This window comes from Lynx rufus, unplaced genomic scaffold (assembly GCF_022079265.1).
Source record: "Lynx rufus isolate CCGP_SWC_20201006 ecotype Redwood Valley unplaced genomic scaffold, mLynRuf1.p SCAF_8, whole genome shotgun sequence".
Lineage (NCBI taxonomy): Eukaryota > Metazoa > Chordata > Mammalia > Carnivora > Felidae > Lynx > Lynx rufus.
Window position 1 is genome coordinate 53,906,961 of NW_025814896.1, and position 19,403 is coordinate 53,926,363.

Consider the following 19,403-nt stretch of genomic DNA (forward strand, 5'->3'; position numbering starts at 1 on the left):
CTTTTTATAGTGCTAACAATGTGCCGGTGCTGTAGCTCACAGGGTTAAGCAAATTATCCACCCTCAAGAATTTAGCAATCTGCTGATAGCTAAATATTGAACCCGCAGATAGAAGGTAAGGTTATTATACTTCGGTAAACACAGTGTGCTGTGATTGCACATATGTATATAAATAGGCACACAGTAAAATGCATCTGCATATTTTACGTTTAACTCCTATAATGATGATAGTTATATAAAAACCGGCCATCCCAGCTTTGAATGGGGACTGAGCAGCAAACACTGACAGGTAAATCATTACCAGAATCTTTCAGGTTAACCTGGTAAAGTAGTAAAGTAGCAGCAGAGAATAATTATTTGCATAATAGAGTCACCAGATGCTGAAGGAGTGAAGCAGATTATTCCAAATATGGCATTCACTGGATCTGAGAATACAGATTAATAAATTTCAAGGTTATGGAGGAAATGTTTTTTTTAGTGAAAGCTTACCAGCATGGGTATCACATAAGTGGCCTAAGATTTGTTCCCTGCGCATATCTATTGAGTTGAGTAGAATGATCAATACATTCTCCATGTGGACAGCAGCAGCCCAGTATCCCGCTTCAGCACAGTGGGACTCCCAGCCACAGAAAAGGTCCCTGGAGAGGCAGTGGCAGTCAGGGAGGAGACTGGGGCGCACAGTGGAAACAGCCTTGCATAGGCAACATTGAGGCAACACTCCTCTGTGGGGCCCCCTATGTGGGAGATGGGCTCCGCATCACATGTTAGTGGTAAGACAGTGGAATTTGGAAGCCTTCAAAGTGCAGTGAGGCAGCAGGAATGGAAGCAAGCTCTGTGTTACCAGCCCCAGGCACGTACGCATATTAGCTGTGTGAGTTATCTTTCAAGACCAGTGTGATGGGAAAGCTATTACAAAATCCAAAGCTTTAAGTAAGACTACTACATTCATTCGATTTTTTTAAAAAGCTAATTTCCTATTAACTTTTGTATTTTGCTGCTATTTTATCATGCAAAAACACTGTGAAAACTTAACGATGAGCATGTAGCTGAAACCAGGAGAAATCATAAAGTCAAGAAAAATAGTTAATATGTAGCCAAAGGGCAGTTATGCAATCAGTCATTGAAAAGGACATTAAGCGGGCACAGAATCTAGATGGTGGAACCAAGAGGGACAAACGTGAGCTCCTGGTTCGTTCCTGCCCCGGAGTCCCAAACCCTTCAAGCTTGCAAAGCTCTCTTAAAACTTGCAAATGAGGTACCAACCCTACAGAGAGAAAGAAATCCTTGGCTGTTCCAAGGAGAGAAACGCTTAATTTTTCAAAGATTCCCTTGGCCTTGGGAGTTGAGTGCTGGCTGAATCTCCAGATTGCTTATAAAAACGAGATATGAAGACATCCCTTTTTATTTCAAATAACAGATTGAGCTAAAACCATTCCCCAATTTGCAACATTTTCAAAATCTTACTCTCGATAGCCATCGTGACCTTTTCTTATTAAGTTATGTACAGCCTGTATTCATTAATCATTTTCCTTCATAGGTTGAATTAATTAGGTTTTAAAGCTGATATAGCTTCATAGCTGTTAGTCATAATTAGTTGCTTAAAAGGGTGTGTGTGGGGGGGTGATTAGTGCCTCATTAGCACCTCTGTTTCTTCTAAAATGCTACTGTGTTATTAATGCAGCAAAAAAGAGACTGTTCTGGAGAAACTGACCCATACTAACATATTAGTTTTAAAATTTTATCTTGTCTTTCTGAGCATAAATCATTGAGCTAGAGGTAGAGACAGTGTCTTTTCCTTGCATGTAAAACAAAGGAAAGCAGGGAAGCAAGCTATTTCCTTAACTCCGATCAACAGACATTTGATGTGTCTGTTGTGTCTGTTTCCTGCCCACCACTGTGCTTATTGCGGATAATAGAGGGGAATGCTAGCACAGAAAAATATATGCAAGGAGCAGAAACTTGTCTTAGAGTATATGGAGATGCTAATGTCCAGTAGGCAGTTAGGAAAAGAGCAGAAGGCTCTCTACTGGATTCATCATTGTTGAGCTGGACAGCTCAGTCGTGTGGGACAGGTGGTGGATGGGCTTCTTAGACCAGCTGGGAAGTCAGCCTTGTACTCCTAGATGTGCAGCCCTACATCACCCCAGACTCTATTCTTAATTTTCCCAAGTTTCTTTTTTTCACTTATAAAATTCAAACACAGGGTAAATGCATGGAAAGTGCTCCATGCACAGTGTCTGACAAAAGAACGCTTTGGCCAGAGAGCAGTACAGACCTGAGTCTTATTAGGAAGGCCAATGAAATCTCAGTTGATGGGAAAAGCCATGAGTCCAGCACTCATGGAGTTTGGGCCCCATTCTTTACTGACTCTTTCCTCCTATTCAGTGTTATGTCACAGTCAAGCCAGTTGATGAGTCAGTGACACTGATAACAAAAGACATCTAGTGGTTAGATCTTCATATGGGGTGTGCTGAGGATTTAACAAGCCTCATATGAAAAGCCATAGCAGATGTCAGGCACACAGGACATATTCAATAAATGTCAGCCATTATCTTTCTTGTTATTATTTAATAGAGTATCTAGCTCAAAATAGGCATTCAAAATATAAGAGCATATTTAATGAGAAAATTTATGAGTCTTCAGCTATTTCAAAAGCTCACCATAGAAAGAGATGGTGAAGTGGATTCATTATTATTAAGGAAGACAGATTTAGGACTTTTTAACCAAGAAAGGGGTGTGTTCTACAAGAGGAAACTCTTTTCTGTGATTACAGCAGACCCATATTTCAATGGACAACCTTGAAGTATAGAGAATCCTCATTTGGCACATCACAATAGTCTTCAGCACACAAATGAGTGTGTTCTCGATGAGTTCCAATATCCTTTCCACTTGGCAAAGGATAGACGCTCAGCACACACGAAGTTATGTAACGAACAAACGAGGTTGTATTCAGGAACATCTGCACAGACAGTGCAAGGTGATGATTCTGATACCAATGCCAAGTGTGTTCTCCAGCCACAGAGAGGCTGAGGTTCGCTCCCCGCTGTGTCTCCAACCACCTCTGCTGACTTGGGCTCCCCTGAGCCTCAGTTTCCCCATATGCAAGGTGAAGGGAATAAAAATACTTTCTTGTGAGACATTGATGCAAAACACTTCAAAAGGCCAACAGTTAACAATATCATTCTGCTGATTGAGTATGGAAGAGAACTTTGTAAAGTGGGCAAAGAATAACCTGCATAGCAGTGTGGTACATGGTAAGCACTTAAAGGGTATATTTCAGCTGAGTAAGAGGGAACGATGGGATCAGTGGATTGACTGGGGCTGCAGGATCAGAGAGAGGGAAAGGGTGTCATTACTGAAGGTCTTGGAGACTGCGGTAAGGATTATTGATATGATTTTTATTTTTTAAAAAAGGAGGTGATAGAATGTGTCTAATGAAAAAGTAGCAAGATAAAAGCATGATCATCTGAGGACAATCTTTCTAAGAGAACTCATATTTAAGAAGCATGGTCATATACATATTATCACCTGACCTGTACAATGTCCCTATGAGGTCTGTGTAGCAGCTGTTATGTTATTATTACCAACTTTTGCAAGAAAATGAAAGCTCAGAGGAAAGAGGTGCCTTTATCTAATGGCAAAACTATCAAATAACCCAAACTCATATCTCTTGATGTCCCATCTTTTATAATTCATCACAGTGCATCATAGAACCCAGAAAGGATTACAGAGGTAGACCTCAAGGTTCCACAAGTATTTGATGGTTCAATAGTAATATTTTTGTTTCATTGAAATTTTAGAAGTCATCATTGTAGTAATATCATTCTTATTCTATAGCATTGGCTGTTATGCTTTTGGTATTATTTGCTGAGCGAGATAAATGTAATTCTCCCTTTCTTCAGTTTCTACAACTTTGAAATCAGCAGAGGTCTTTACAAAGTGCTTCTGTCAATTGATGTAGCTTTTAACTAAATCACTCTTAGTCAGATCTTTCAGGGTTTGTATTTTCAATCCACGTTTCATGACGATGATTATATAATACAAATGGGTTCATTTTAGAACTCTAAGAGAAAGTAGATGTATGTACAATAACAACAGTAGTTAACATTCATTAGAGACTTACTATAAATCAGCTACTGTTCTAAGTTCTGTGTGTATGTGAAAAGCAATTTAAAACTTGTGGCGTGCCTGGGTGACTCGGTTGAGCACCCAGCTCTTCATTAGGCTCAGGTCATGATCCCAGGGTTAGGGGATAGAGCTCCCATGCTGAGCGTGGAAGCTGCTTAAGGTTTTCTCTCTCTCTCTTTCTCTCTCTCTCTCTCCCTCTGCCCCTCTGTCCCACTTGTGCCCTCTCTCTATCTAAAATAAAATTTTAAAAAATTCAAAACTTGCGACAACCTTATAAGGTAAGTACCATTATTGCCCACACTTCACAGGTAGGAAGACTAAGACCCAGAATGGCTATGAAATTCACCTAAGGCTCTACAGTGAGTAAGTGACAGATCCAGGGCTGAAGCTAAACATGGTTCTCTAGGACATGTGTGCACTGTGGCCCAGAGAGGGAGAAAGAACCTCTGAGAGGAGCAGTGGACGTATGTGTCTGCACACGTGTAATGTCTGAGAGCAGAAAAATTGAGAACAACAATGTGATGTCTGCCGGGAGCTTGACCCTTATAGGCCAATCCCTACAGACTTCTATCTGAGCTCTCTGAAAAGAAGAACTGCAAAGATAAAGTGAAATCAAATCTCGGTGACACTTTGACATTGTAACAGCCTTCCTTTCGGTTCCTGAAGATGGTAGAGCACAGATGTGTGTTTTCGTGTTACAAGAGAGGCATCTTCCCACAGCCACCAGCCACTGAGTTTTTGGCTTAGCCCAAGGTCGGAGGCTCCCACGGTAAAGGGGGAGTTGTAGGGGGATCAAGCAGCCCCTGCAGGGTTGTAAGGTGGCATCCTGCCAGTTTATAGGACAGCATCACCAAAGGGAAGGGTAAGGAATGGCAAATGTTGCTCGACGACATGTGTTTGTACCCTTCTTGGGAAGTTCCAAGTATATTTGGTAAGATTTGGAGAGTAAAACAAAAAGTCATCCCATAGCCTCTGCCAGATGGAAAAAGACAAAGCAGTTCAATCACCTCTGTTACAGCATCCCCAAGACCATGTACCCACTGTGCACCATCCCCTTTGTACCTTTTCAACAAACCAAGTATTTCACTGCCTTACACTGTCCAGCCCAGCACTGAAGACTGGCAAACAGGCAAGTAAACTAGTCACAAGTTTAGAGAGAGTTGATAAAGCTTTGGGGCTGTAAATTAACACTGAAAATAAGAGAGATAATCCAAAGACTTTCTCAATATAAAGAAATCACTTTTTTTAAATTTTTTAGATATTTATTTTATTTATTTTGAGAGAGACAGGGGAGAGAGAGAGAATCTGAAGCAGGCTCCTTGAACTCGCAAACTATGAGATTGTGACCTGAGCCGAAGTCAAGAGTTGGATGCTAACTGTCTAAGCCATCCAGGCACCCCAAAATCACTTTTTTAAAAACCAGGCATTGTTTGTGCAGTTTGACAGGAAAACATTTTTGTCTGGGAAGACAAAGATTAATCAGTTCCTATAGAGAGTTACTTCCAATATTTGATAAATCTAGATAAACCAGAAGCTTGGTTAATCAGATAGGAATAACATATCACCTATCTATTATTTTAGGGACTTGTCCTAGTTGCTTTTATAAAAGCATGAGAAAAGAATAAGGCTTAGAGAATGAGATTCTCAAAGTAAATAATAAACTTAAAAAAAAAGCATTTCAGCTCTGGACTTGAATAAGATGGTGGAACCAAGAAAGGTCTTGAAGGAGATGGGACAAACAATGAAACATTCCATTAGTATATTAAGCAAAATAAATCCAATCATCTCAGGAAAATTTTGAGGTAGAAGGTTTAGTGAACAAGAGATGATAATACATTTAATTTCACATACCCAATTTTATAATTTTCAGCTGTGCAAAATGCCAATGCTTAGTTAGCCTCTTCATGTGGCACCATCACTTTAATGAATATCAAACTATTTTCAAAGGTTTTCATAAGTTATCATAACGAGGATCCCTCAAATGCCATTTTCCCCATGAAAATAAATATGTAAGTTCTTGAACCTTGAATTCTTCTACTAAAGGATTTTCAGGGACATAACACTACACACACACACACACACACACACATGCACACACACACACACGCACACACACACATACATACACACATGCATGTATACCTACATGCATACATATATATACATACATACATATACATGGAGAAGGAATATTGTTCCATGACTCCTGCTCATAATGGTGAGAGAGATGTTGGAACATCACGCACACACACACACACACACGTGATTTTATACAGTGTATTTGTGTTGAGGAGGAATTGTTATGTTAAATTTAAGAAATATGCTCATAAAATTTGACAATAACTTTAGGATCATGGAGAGATCATTGCATATTACATAGGAAATCCATCCAGAATGATACATCCATGGCCTGTCAGATCACACAGGTTTTACAGATTTGGGGTGCCTGGTCTTATAACTGCCATTTTATTGCATAGAAAACAGAGAGAATCCTACCAGTCTCACACATCGTACTAGATATTTCTATAAATGTTCCCTATTCAATCTTCACAGAAAATATAAGAAAAGGATTTTGAATCCTAGATTTATAGGGTAAACTGAAATTTAGATTAGTAAAAAAACTGAGCGTACCTTACTGGTAGTTCCAGACTTTCCTTATGGGATAGACTTAGGGCAGCAAGCTGGTTGAAGATGAGACTAAGGACTTGCAGAATGTCATGTTTACACAGCAAACAAGCCCTTTCAGAGATCATCAGTTCATGCAGAAGAGTTTGCTGTAGGACAGGGCTGAGGCAGAAAGGGTGAATCCCTCCAGATGACCCCAGTCCCTGCCACCACTTTTAATATGCTCAGCCTTGCCAGGACAAAACTCTGATTCTGCCTAATTCCAAAGTCAATCACTTTCTTTTTTAATTTTTTTTTTTCTCAACGTTTATTTATTTTTGGGACAGAGAGAGACAGAGCATGAACGGGGGAGGGGCAGAGAGAGAGGGAGACACAGAATCGGAAACAGGCTCCAGGCTCTGAGCCATCAGCCCAGAGCCCGACGCGGGGCTCGAACTCACGGACCGCGAGATCGTGACCTGGCTGAAGTCGGACGCTTAACCGACTGTGCCACCCAGGCGCCCCAAAGTCAATCACTTTCTAGAGCAGAAATCTGCAGCTAGAACCAAAGGAAAGGAAAGCCATTTCACATTTTTTATGTAAAATGCACCTGCAGTTTTTTAAATCACTTTTTTTTAAAAAAAGATCAGGATAATAAAAGGCGCTTACAAAAAAAACATCACTTTTCTAAACGCCATCACGTGAGGACAGTGTGAAGCTGGGATGCTAGGCCAGCATAAGAAGCCTGCAGTATCCTGTACCCTTTCAGCTCAAATAGACATTGTCAAGAAGTGATGCACAGGCTGCTGTTTCTGGAGGCGAGGCGGCACATCTCAGATTTCCATCCCATTTACCCACCACATTTAGGCTTTCGCCATCAAGGTCACTGCCTTGATGAATGACTTACAGGTTAAAGTAAAAGTTACAGACAAGAGAGAGAGGAAGGGGTGGGTTGCCCGGAGAGGCAGTGTCCCCGCCAGCCTGGAGAACTTCACAGAGGATAATACACTCGCCTGATGAAGATCAATGATGCGGGGCTCATGGCCATTAGTATTCCCTGGCAGTTCATCTTGAATGGAGAGATGGATAGCACTGGCTATTTATTTGAGAAGAGGTACACAGCTTGACATATTCTCTGTTTCCCTTTTCCTCCAGAGGATCAGTGACACCACAATTAGGGAAAAGTACGGTGTTAAAAGCGAGCAGTACAAAAATCCGGTTTGCTTCCTGCCTTTGGCAATCCCACTTGCTCTTTCCTCATTCATCTTACCTGTATTCTAGAAACAAGGACCTAATTTCCTAACAAAACTCTCTTGACAGTTAATTTAATAGCAAATGGTACATTGAGGCAGTCTTAGTGAATTGATAAGCTGCTGTACTTAATATTTTTTAAAGACTTAAGACAATGCTTGCTCTCAAAACTGCATATAAGTCAACACAAATACAACCAAAGGTTACACATAGTCTTTCAGTTCCACAAAATCTTCTTCGTTTCTTTTGGTAAAGTTTGAAATTTTTCATCATCCATATTGTTATTCTCACATGTTTAAATGTTACCATGGCCGTGTTATCAAGTCAAACTGATTCGCGTCACTTTTTTTTTTTTTTTTTTTTTTTTTTTTTACTGATTCGATTACTGTGTTCACACTGATCCCACATACGGTACATCTTTGTCTGAATGTAAAACAAAAAGAAAGTCTAAGGTTAGCAGATAATAAAGGGGAGAGTAGAGACTGAAAAATAGAGGAACTGCAAAGAGCTATAGAGAACAATAAGGCAGAAAATGGAGGCAAGATGGTGGGGAAGCAGGACTGGCCACATAAGCTGTGGATCCCAGTGGGAAATAAAAATGCAGGGCTCCTTGTTCAAAAGTTATTAAGAATTTCAAGATGGTAGAGCGGTAAGCCAAACACAGGGCTCTTCCCCACTCGGAGTTCTGTAGGGTTGCACAGGTTACTCAATCATAAAGTCATCTCCTGAGGGGTGAGAAATGAGTGCACAGCCCAATCTCCTCAGCTCTACAGAAACGTTTACTTCCTGTGATGGTTAACTTTAATGTGTCAACTTGACTGACTATAGGGTGCTTGGATTAGACATCATTTCTGGGTGTATGTCTGTGTTTCCTGATGCTATTAATATTTGAATCAGTGGCATCCATAGGTTGCCTTCCCCAGTGTAGATGGGCATCATCCAATCCATTGAGGGTCTCAATAGAACAAAAGAAGGAAGAAGGAAGAATTTGCTCACTTTTCCCTGCCTTAATGTTTAAGTGGGACATCTCATCTCATCTTATCCAGTTCTTGGACTAAGATTTACACCCTCAGTGCCCCTGGGTTCTCAGGCTTTCAGACTCAAACTGAATTACACGACTGGCTTTCCTAGGTCCCCACCTTGCAGATGGCAGAGTGGGACTTCTGAGCCTCCATAATCACTTAAGCCAATCCTCTATAATAAACCTCCTACTGGTTTTGATTCTTTGGAGAACCTTGACTAATATGCCTTCTCAGTAGGGCTATTTTCTTTGTTAAGTATGCACAAAATATGTTTTCTTAGATATCAGTGTTGCCTCCCAGGATGAGAAAAAAAAAATGTGCTCACAGAACCTAGACTCCCTTTGGGCCAACCTTTCTGTTGAGTTTCAGCCCACTCCATTTGTACCTCATTGGGAATTCCAAAGAACTCCTAAATTTAGGGGTGGATCGTTTCTTTCCTGTGACTTCCTGGGTTTTCATTCACATCTTATAGTCTAAATTGTGACAGAAAAGGATGGGGATAGTGTTTCTTCTAAGGGACTTCTTCAATCTCAGAACGGGCCATGAAAAGGTAACTATATCCTATTGGTTTATATTATAAATATAAATATCATTCACCTTGCATCCTGGTTGTCTTCCACCTACACATTTAGCTTGATCAAGTTTTTAGAGCAGACTTTACTGAAGAAAAGGAGTATATTCAGATTCCAGTGATGCTAATTCAGAGCAAATGGAGTCAGTTTTGCTGTCATAAACTCAGTATCTATTCTACAGGAGTGATCCCGAAACTCCTTTGCGCTCTCCCACCCCCACCAAACGGGAATGTCCTCTTCCCTTCTGTGCTTCCCCAGTCATTATGCTTGGCTTGAACTTCAGCTTCCAAGTAACAATCTCATCTTCCCAGGGAAACCAATCCTTTCCCATGAACTGCATAACACTTGTCTGCAGCAGATTCTCCACAGTGATCCTTGGAAGCACAGAAAGAAAGTACAACAACTTCCACTTATGTTACTTTTAAATTTAACCCTTAAAAAAAAGGGTTCCATCTTTGTGCCTTGCTTTTATGATGTTTTGTTTTAAGACATAGGGTAGAATGTTTATACAAATATTTATATAAAAATAAATACACACAGGTGCTATTTTGTTTTAGGTGGGGCTGCATAGTTAAAATATATTGGAACAACTAAGGTACTGGGTCCTTGCCAAGTCTTGTAGCTCAACCTTGTCCTTTGATGATCCAAGGGTTAGAAGTTCTGCTTCCAATACAATAGACCACCCAGGATTATGGCTTTTAAAAATTCTCTGCTGCTCTGCTCTAATCTTCAGCTATGACCCTCTTGGATGCCAACATATGACAATAGAAACTGAAGTTTCTATATTCTTTTGAAATTTATTCCCCACTCCCAGCTCACAGTATGACAATGATTAGATCTCTTAGTTAACTCTTCTTGTCTTTACATCTGGGATTCTAGGGCCCCAATATTTGTTAACAAGCCCTTATAAATTGTACTATACAGACAGCTGGATGTGCGTGTGTGTGTGTGTGTGTGTGTGTGTGTGTGTGTGTAGAGGGAGATGGGGAGTGTGAAATGAAGTGAAAAAGAAGTAAGGAGGGGTGTTTGGGCATCTCACTTGGTTAAGCATCCGACTCTTGATTTCAGTTTAGGTCATGATCTCATGGTTTGTGGGTTCGAGTCCCGTATTGAGCTCTGAGATGACAAAGAATCCCTGCTTGGGATTCTTTCTCTCCCCCACCCTCTGCCCCTATCCCACTTGCCGTCCCCCTCAAAATAAATAAATACACTTAAAATTTATTTAAAAAGAAGTTAAGGAAATGGATTTGGGGTGGAGGAAGGGAGTAGCCACCCTTTATCTACTATTTAATACTTTCCAATTTGCTGAGAGACCGCTGTATACCTCCCTGTAGCCCCTGTATTTGTGCCATTAAAACTCATCTCTCACATACCCTTCCATTTTGGTGCCCCACCTGACTCACTCTGAATAGGGTCATGGAATGACTGAAGAATCAGAATCTCCACTACTGCAGCTACATGACAGCTGGCCCCAGTCTCATTTCAGTCTCTTAAAGAGAGGAGAAAATTAATCCCACCATCAAACATCTCATAGTAATACCATCTCCTGAAAGTGGTTCGGAAGCATAGTTGACTCACTTTTATATGTCTGCATGTGAAATGTTTGAGGAAGGAATAGTAAATTGCATCAACAAGTATCACATGTATTCCTATTATCTGATACAATAAATCCTGTAGGATTATACAATACTGTGCCATTCATTTCCAAGATAGAAGACCGATAAGAAGCCATAATAAGTAGCAACAAGTTAATCACTCCTGAATCTGCACTAAGATGTGGGCAATTTGGGCATAAATTTTGGCAAATAAATTGAAATATTTTTGCTTCATATCTATTTTTCAGGTTTAATCAGCTACTGGAGCCAGAGTCAGGTGAATGAAAGAATTTCCTGGCCTTAGAGTAAGTCTGGAGAATAAACTGAGAAGGAAGGTGGTGGTGTCCTGGCTGGGATGTGCCACCCTTAAAATCTGACAGGTTTTGTATCTAGGTAGTTCCTGATATTAGACAAGAGAGAAGACACCTCTCTCTGTCATGGACTTTTTTATCAGTCCCAGTTTCCCCCTCTCTGCACTGAGGGGATCCAACATGGCATCAGCTGTGGATTATCCTTGGGAAAATGACTGGGATCATTAAAATTCCAAATGATTCCAAAAGATCATTTTGAGACTTGTATTTAAACTAACTTAGCATGATTGAAAGTTCAAAACTGATTATGAAATTTCATTTTGCCCCACCTTGATGGGATCTAAAGTTCAGCGCAACAGAGAACAGAACTGAGTGGATGTCAAACAATGGATGGGTTGGGCCATCAATCTGGACCAGGACAACATGTTCACCAGGTTATTCCTGTAATACCCCATTAATCCTACAGTAAAGTATCATTCCTCCAATTCTTATATGAGGATACTGAAGCATAAATATTTAAGTAACTTGCCCAAGGTCAAGTAGTTAGCAATTGTGAGGATTTAAGTCTATCATGAAAACCAAACCCTTTCTGCTACTGGATTAATTCCACTTGTTGAGCAAAACTAGAGCTGGGTAAAGGACCAAAACAATAAGCAGTTGGCACAAGGAGATAACAATGAGCTTAGCTAAGCCATAGAGTATGTTGCGAGGATTCATCTCCTTTTCTTTTTCTTTTCTTTAGGTAGGTAGGTTGCCCAGGGCAGAGCCCAACTCAGAGCCCAACATGGGACTTGAACTCACAACCCTGAGATCAAGATCTGAGCTGAGATCAACAGTCAGATGCTTAACCAATTAAGCCACCAGGCACTCCCATCTCCTTTTGAAATAAGAAAGGAATAGGGTTAAAGAAGTCCAAAATACCCTCTGAGATTACTGGACGCTGGCTAAGATGCCAAGGAACACAGCCAAACCTAAGTAATAGGACATATCCAGGACAAAGAGAAGGCTCCTCAGACTCCATGATGAAAATTCATCCTGGCTGTATTTAGAATTAATTGTTTTATCTCTTAACTAATCAAAACAGAAGTAGGACATTCCTCAAAAGAGAAAAAAGATTCCATATAAAACCATGAAGTTGAAAAAGTGGTCTATTTATAATATCTATACCATACTATGCTCATTTGAAATGCATACATATGCTACTGGAGCATGAAAATGCATCAATGCAAAAATAGTGCTGACTTCTGTGCTGCCGAAACTTGCTACTGTGTTCATGACTGGGATAGAAATACCTGCCATAAACCGTTGGAGGACACTCAAATTACACCATTCCAAGAATGGTGCAGACAATAAATATTCAGTAATGGGCCCTAATGTTTAATAGCTTTAGCTTGAGCTTGCCAAGTGCCCTATGTTTTTTGGCAAGTATGTGCCCTAGATTTAACATCTACTTGTGAATATAACTATTTCTCACTATTTTGTTGGTTTCAAGAAAACTAGGAGGTTTCTGTCTTCTCTACCCTCAGACAGAACAGACTTAGCCAGTTTGTCCCTCAGAATTGTGCTGGCAGTATGAGGCTTCTTTTCAATTACATAAAAACCAAGTCGCAGTGCAGAAAACTGAAGACCACTCCCTTGACAAACTCTGAGCTGAGCCCCAACTTACCTCACCAGCCTTATTTTGCACTCTTGCATCCTTTGCTGCAACAAGTGGGATAATCCTGGATTCCCTGTGAAGTCCATGCATAGTTAACCCCAGGTTTCTGAGACCCCCTGTCCCAAAACATTTTTCATTCTCCCTACACACATGATTCTAAATCTCCTTACCCATTGTTCAAATGGGTTTTAGCTAACATGGAGCCTTTCCACATCCTGATCGTGTCAGTGGGAAGTAATTTCTCTTCTTCGAATTTCTTTCTTCCTCCTTCAAATTGTAATACTTGCATAATATCCAAAATATAAAGAACCCAGAAAAACTTGGTGGCATAAGAACTGTCTCAAAGGATCACTCCATAGCATAATATTTAATGACTACATAATTTCACACCACCAACCAATATCATTACTCACATATTCATTTTCCCTTTTGTGGAGCATGCAGATAATTGCCCATTTCTTGTTTTTGTAATTACTTTGTCTGAAGTTCTCTTATGGCAATATGAAGTAGTGTTTGGAATTTGGAATTAGAAGGTCTGCATTCAATTTTTCAGGCTGCCACATAGTGACTATGACCTTTGATAAACCACTCACCTCCCTCAGTTTCTTTATTTGTAACATGAAGATAGTAATTAATATTTTCACTAAGCACATTCAATCATATCTCTCACTGCAGAAACCAATTTGTTAGCCAACACACAACTGCTGAGGAGCTATGATGTTCCTGCTCTATCTTCCAGCATTGTGGGAAGAAAAATCAGGTAAAACTGCACATTATCAAAGTATAAAAAAATATTCCTGCTTAGAGCTTATATTCCTCTATTTATGTTTGTCCCCTAGGTCTATATACCCATCTGCATTATACCCTCACATGATGGCTGTTTGGTAAACACTCATTGAATAAATTAGTAGAATAAATCACTTGCTAAATAAGATAGTGGCAACAAAATAGATGTTAATAAGGGCACCTAGGTGGCTCTGTTGTTTAAGAATCTGACTTCAGTTCAGGTCATGATCTCACTGTTCATGAGTTGAAGTCCTACACTGGGCTCCACGCTGACAGTGCTTGGGATTCTCTCTCTCTCTCTCTCACACTCAAAATAAACTGTGAAAAAGATGTTAATAAATAAATATGTGTATATATGTAAATCTAAAGAGAAAGGGAGAGAGAGAGGATGTCTACTATATGCCTCAATTTGTGCTCTGCAAATTTCTGCCTACAAATCTACAGTTCCACGCCTCCCTTAGTCATTTCAGCACTGTGGATTAATGTGGAGAATTAACATCTCCTAACAGGATCCCAACTCATAAGTTCAAGAGGGTGGCAATATTTGAATAACATTTTCTATTACATATTCCTCCATTGAAAAGACTTTGTGGTGACTTTCTCCAGAGTTTCTGCCATTCCATTTTTGAGTTTGGGGAAGGTCTGAAGAAAACCTAGGACCTGTCAAAAATGCCCATAAAAGGTCCGTGGTGATTCTTGCCTTACCATGGTAAGTAGACTGCCCCTCCTCTACCCGGTTTTTCCTGATGACCTAGCAGCCTGTGATACCAATTTTCATGCTCATTTCCCTCAACTCTGTGAGGCCCAGAAATGAACTGCTGTGTTATCTCTATCCAAGGATGGACAAGTCAGGCCTTCACTTTAAAGACACTTCATCCTTTCAAACTCTGATATGTGCGACTGTTACTGTCTGTGACTACCACAGGCTGCTCAGAGCTTCTTGCTGGTGATGGCAAAAATGTGGAGTCACAGATGAAACAGTCTATTTAAAATGGAGTGACTGGAACTGACAGCTGCAGCGGATTAAAATTCATGGAGCTGCAGAAACACAGAGTAGAAATCACATTTAGATAATTCATCATTAAAATTCAGATGACGGCTAATGCCTGCAAGAGGAAACGCAAAAGCTTTGCAGAAACCAAATGCAAATACACTTCAGACAGACACCCCCTCCTGCTGGGGAATACCTGATCAGCAAGGCAGGTCACATAGGAGAGGCCAAACTGGAGGGTTGCTTCTGACAATTCTCAGTGGTCAGAAAGGCCAGGTCTCCTGGATGACAATGCATAGAATGTTGATTGCCAGGTGGAGGCTGATATAAAACTATTTTAAGACATACACTTCCATCTATGCAATCTTATCCTGACAGCAAAAACAATGAAAAACATGAAATATATCACATATATAGGTTATAAGCTCACAAATTACTCCTATGTTGACCACTTAGAAAATTCATTTGAAACCAGTGAAACAACCCAGTTTTAATTCTGTAGCTGTCTAGCTTCTGAAAGGACAGCTCCCGATAGATCTCTAACCTCGACCATGAACTTCAATACTTTCTTCAGCATCTGTAGTCCTAGAAAATCCAGAAGTTAAGGTGGGATTCTGATGCTGTCTTTACACCCCTAAAAAATCTTTGCCGTGTCTAGACCTTTATCATTTACGGCAAACATGCACTCATTTGATATTTGGTTCTTGGATTAGACTCTTATGCTGTAACAATAAATTAAACAATCCAGAATTATCTGATAACCTATTCTGCTTGTGATTTTTAAGTAGGTGTTTAGAAAATTTGTAATTAGGTGTTTTGGAAAGACATCACAGGATGTCATGGAGATCCAGGTACACTACGCTTCCCGTAAAATGTGGAACAGTCCCAGAAAGTGAAGGATTATTGTGCACCCTGCACAACTCTAATATATCCCACAGAAAACTCATGTAAGTAACAACTTATTAGATGAGCACGGACCTAATTTAAACTTCTATCAGCTAGAACCCACTTCTGGTTTTTATAAAGATCATAAAAATTTTGCATGTTTTTATTTTACCCTGAATTTCCCAGGAATGTAACAGAGTATAAATTAAAGAAAATTTGTGTTTGATTTTAGTCAGAATTTTTAAAAAGGTATTTATTGTTTTGGAAAGTCATGTCACCCAGAGTAGCACCGCTTGTGATATTGGGATATTGGTAACTTTCCTACTAGCTTGATTACATATATAGATGTTAGACTCACTACCTTATTATGTCTTCTAGCATAATTATACCTAAGCATTTATATACCACACTGATATTATTACATCATAAATTACTTTCATTCTATTTCCCTAATATATTATAACTGAGACATTTTATTGATTTTTTTAAATTAAGGATGTAGATTCATTTTGTTATCTATGATTTTCATTTCATCATAGTAAAGGGCTCATTGATAATATAAGCATCTCCCACTTTGTGTCATTAATCCATTTCTGAAAATTAGACACTTCTTTGAAAAACACGAACCAGGAACCTTTCTTCATTATCTTAAATGGGAAAAAATTGCAAGGTGTTACATTATCCCAACCATAACCAATATTCCTAACCAACTTTCTAAAATAAAATGAAAACGCAGTAAAACACTTTCTATAAACCACAAACTATAATGTTAGGATAAAATTTCTTACAACATTCCTTCCTGATCACAAAATAATTGATACAATTGTTTAAAAATATAGTTACTTTGCATTCATGTATGCACTTCGTATGAAAACCATAATATTATCGTTATGATACAGCAAACCAAATAACAAACAATAATAAAAAATTAGTAAGAAAATGCAGAAGATACCTTACCAAAAATTACGTACAATGAACTACTGTTTAGCAAAGTGGAGGCTTGAAAAATGAGGGAAGCTGAAAGGGAAAGGAGAATTAAAGCAATCACTTTGCCACTTGTTAATAAAGATGAGATGAGTATTGAAAGTGCAATGTCAAGCAAGCTAACAGAATCAACATTGTATTAGCAGTCTCTGCTAATTCATTCTTGGATACTCATTCTTGCAGGGGAAAAAAAAGAACCTATAGGTAAACAATTATCACTGATAAGTAAGTTTATCAGATTTGCTGTATATAAGGTCAACCACCAAAACTCCAAAGAATTTCTATATGTAAGTAACAGACAATTATAAAACGAAATTTTAAAATGATACCGTTTACAAAATCATAGAGAAACATCAAATATCTAGAAATTAATAATTGAAATCTATTCCACAGAAGCCTGTAAAGCCCACTTTTGCTAAAAGTAAATAAATTAAATATATACCATGTTAATAGATTGGAAAACTCAACGTACCAAAGATATTCATTCTAAAAATAAATAAATAAATAAAAGTCAATTATTCCCATCAGTAATTTGTGTCGGAAGATTAACAAGATAATTCTAAATTCCACATGGAGGACTTAGAATGACAGATATCTAGATTTACTAAAGCTGCAGCAATCAAGACAGTGTGAATCGGTGCAAGGACAGACATATGGACACATGGGACAAACTATAAAGTCTAAAATCAGACACACAAGTGATCACTTTGTTTATGACCAAGGTTCTACTGCAGTGCAGTAAGAAAAGGCTGGTATTTTAAATAGATAATACTGAATCAACTGGATATTCACATAGGGGAGAAAATGAAGTTTGACCCTTATCTCACACCAAGTAAACTGTATACCAAAACATAAAAAGTAAAAACAATGAAATCTTTAGACTATAATATAGAATAACCACATCTTTATGGTATCTTTATGACATTGGGATTGGCAAAAAGAATTCTTTTTTTTCCCTTTCTTTTTGTATTGAAGTAAAGTTGACATACAACGTTATATTAGTTTCAGGTGTATAGCATAGTGACTCCACAATTCTACACATTATGCCACAGTCCATGTAGTAACCATGGGTCACCATATAACATTATTGCAATATTATTGGCCATATTCTCTGTGCTATAATTTTCATCCCCATGACTTATTTATTTTATAACTAAAAAACAAAACAAATGAACAAACAAACCGAAACTGGCTCATAAATACAGAGAACAAACTGGTGGTTGCCAAGAGGGAGAGGGGTGGGGGGATAGGTAAAATAGATAAAGGGGATTAAGAGACAAAGATTTCTTAAATTTTAAAAGAAGCAGGAACATAATAGAGAAGTTTAACAAATTGGACTTTTATAACAATTACGAACTTCTTTTTATCAAAATATACAATCAAGAATATAAAAAGTAAATTAAAGAATGGGGACAGTATTTTCTCTACTTATATCAAAAAGCTTATATTAGAATATATAAAGAAATCTTAAATACCAATAAGAAAAACCCAATCTATCTATTTTTTTAAATGGGTAAAGAACTTGAGCAAACATTTAAAAGGTTTACTACAGTGCCAATGAACATAAAAAATTTTCTACCTCATTAACAATCATTAAAATCTGAATAAAAACCACAGTGACAGGGGCGCCTGGGTGGCTCAGTCAATTAAGTGTCCAACTCTTGATTTTGGCTCAGGTCATGATTTTGGCTCAACTCACAGTTGTTGAGTTTTAGCCTCACATTGGGCTCTGTGCTGTAAGCCTGGAGCCTGAATGGAATCCTCTCTCTCCCTGTCTTTCTGTCCCTCCCCTGCTCATTCTCTCTCTCTCTCTCTGTCTCTCTCTCTCAACAAATAAATAAACTTAAAAAAACCCCACAATGACATACATACCACTTCATGCCCACACAATTGGTGAATATTAAAAACAAAAGAAGTGATGATACTAAACAGTGGTGAGGATGTGAAACAACTAGAATACTTACTCACTATTGCTGGGAGTGTAAATTGGCACCATCATTTTGCATATTTCTTTGGTAATATCTATTTAAACATATATGAAAATATGAATCAGTATTTCCATTCCTTGGAATATACCCAGCAAAGACACATACATATGTTCACCAAATGATGTATACTAGAATGTTCACAGCTGCATGATTAAGCAGAAATAATATACATCTCCATTAATTGCAGAAAAAATAAGTAGTGATATATTCATATAAAGAAATAATATTCCACAGTGAAAAAGAACTACCACTACACCCAACATAGATAAATTTCATGAACATAATGTTAGGCAAAAGAGTCTGACAGAGAAGAATACATGATATATTTTTCTGTTTATAAAAACAAGCCAACTTGACCTTTCTGTGAATGAAGGTGGATAGGTAATAAATAGGTGTGGAACAAGAACAGCTTCTGGGGTGCTATTCTATTTCTTTTTATTTGAGCAGGTTTAAATGGAGTTTTTCATTTTATAAAAAATTTGTAAAGATGTAGCCTCATGATTTTCTGTATGTATTATACCTCAGTAAAAGTTTACATAAAAATATGTACATATAGATGATAGGTAGATGATAGATGATTAGTAGATGGATAGATGATGATGGTAGATAGATAGATAGATAGATGATAG